We start from the raw sequence: 2,444 nt of genomic DNA, 5'->3' as shown, positions 1-2,444 counted from the left end.
TTCAGAAACCCTTTCTTTGGAGAATCCAGAAACGGATATTTCCAGCCATATACATGTATGTAAGAATTAGAAGTAAGACTGCGTCTAAAACACAGGAGAAACGTATACTTCAAACTGCTCTGCTGTGTGTTGGTTAACCTTAGGAAGTTGTATCTATGTTTAGATTCAGCGAGCTGGAAAGACGTTTCTTCTAAAAGCTGCGCTTCGATATTCCAGAGTGAAAGGGAGTATGTGCTGTAATTAGAATTATCTGGCTCTAAAACAAACACGGAGCTATCTAGCAGAATGGTTGTCAACGTGTACATTCAACTTACAGAGTTAAACTGACGTGTGTATGTAGAAGTTCAGAAACCCTTTCTTTGGAAAATCAAGAAATGGATATTTCCAGGCATATACAGGCATATAAGAATGAGCAGTAAGACTGCGTCTAAAACAAAGGAGAAACGGATATTTCAAACTGCCCTACTGTGTGTTGGTTCACCTTAGGAAGTTGCATCTATGTTTAGATTCAGAGAGCTGGAAACACCTTTCTTCTAAAAGCTGCGTTTGGATATTCCTGAGTTAAAGGCAGTATATGCTGTAATGAGAAATATCTGGCTCTGAAACAAAAATGGGAGGATCGATCCAGGATGGCTATTTAGGAGCAGCTCAGGATTGCAGCTCCCAGTGAAAGTGCAGAGGGTGAGTGGACCTCGCATTTTTATTGCCCACAGACTAGGCAATTACCAGGCGGAGGTGCTCCACAGGTCGCCAGCACAGCTGTTTCGTCCAGCGCTACTGTGCCGGCCATCGCCACGGCTTTGCCCCGTGTGGCTGGTGTCTCTCCACCCCGGGGCAGCGGTTCTCCGTATAAAATACAACAGTCGGGTGGCCTTTTGGCTGGCGATAGGAGCCACGTGAAGTCGCCCATTCGTCTGTTTAAAAAGGGGACTGAGCAGTGTACCAGGACTCTAGATTACAGGGCAAAAAGAAAAGTCCCACGAATCTCAGTGCCGCTGTTTAAGCCAGCACAGTGAGTTGTTGCACGGGAAGAAACACACACTGCAGCGCCTCTTCAACAGGCGACTGGAACACCAACTTAAAATAAAAGGCTCTGAGGCAGGGAGCCAAGCGATCAAGCTTGGCTGATCCCACCCCCACAAAAGAACAGCAATCAGAAACTCTCTAAATTGAGAGTTTCACAGCAAGCGCAGCTGAACGCAGTACAGTCCAGCTCTGTGGGGTAGGGGCATCTACCATCACCGAGGCAGCCCACTGCTAGAGAGGTAGTCACCCAATACTGAGGCACCCCACCATTGCCAAGGCAACACGCCACTGCAGAGAGGCTCCGCCTTAACAGAGGTGGGCCACCACTGCTCTGCCCATTCTAACTACACCCATATAAACAGGACAGCAGGGAAGTTCACTTGGCAGCTGGGTGGAGCCCACAGAAGCTCAGCAAAGCCTCTACAGGCAGACAGTGACTAGGCTGCCTCCTTGCTGGGCAGGGCAGCTCTGAAGGAAAAAAAAAAAAGAGAGAGAGAAGCCAGCAGCATAACCGAAACTCATAAAGCCCTCAATCCCTGGGACAGAGCACCTGGGAACAAAAAGCTGTTTATGAGATCTGCTGCAGCAGACCTAAACGTACCTGCCCAGCAGCTCTAAATGAACAACGGAGCTCAGAGCTCAGCATTTGAGCTCTTATAAAGAAGAGACCATCTCCTCAAGCAGCTCCCTGACCCCTATATATCCAAAGAGCCACCTCGTAAAGGAGAGATCAGATTGACACTTGACGGGTATCCATCTGATACAAAGATGGCAGAAGAAGAAAACTGGTAACAACCCTTACTGTTCAGCTGCTGCTGCAGGTGAACACCAGGAAAGCAGAGCCTGGACCTACAACAGGGAGGCCAGACTGTCAGAACGAAAACCAAGAAACAGAAATAACCTCATCATCAACAAACAGAACGTCCACTCAGAGACCCAAGCTGAAAGCCAGCATCTACAACGTCGTCAGGTGGATAAATCCATAAAGATGGGAAAAAACCAGCGCAGAAAGGACGAAAACAACTGAAACCAGAGCACCTCTCCTCCTACAAGGGATCACAACTCCTCACCAGCAAGGGAACAAGGTTGGATGGAGAACGAGTGTGATGAAATGACAGTATCAGACTTCAGAAGGTGGGTAGTAAGAAACTTCTGTGAACTTAAAGAACATGTTCTAACCCAATGCAAAGAAACTAAGAACCTTGAAAAAAGATTTGACGAGAATGAACAAAATAGAAAGGAACATAAGTGAATTGATGGAGCTGAAAAATGCAACACAAGAACTTCGCGAAGCATGCACAAGTATCAACAGCCGAATGGACCAAGCAGAAGAAAGGATATCAGAGGTCGAAGATCAACTCAATGAAATAAAACGGGAAGGCAAGACTGGAGAAAAAAGGGTAAAAAGGAATGAACAA

This window comes from Cebus imitator, unplaced genomic scaffold, assembly GCF_001604975.1.
Source record: "Cebus imitator isolate Cc_AM_T3 unplaced genomic scaffold, Cebus_imitator-1.0 Scaffold623, whole genome shotgun sequence".
In the NCBI taxonomy this organism is placed as follows: domain Eukaryota; kingdom Metazoa; phylum Chordata; class Mammalia; order Primates; family Cebidae; genus Cebus; species Cebus imitator.
Note: the sequence above shows the minus strand (reverse complement) of the source record.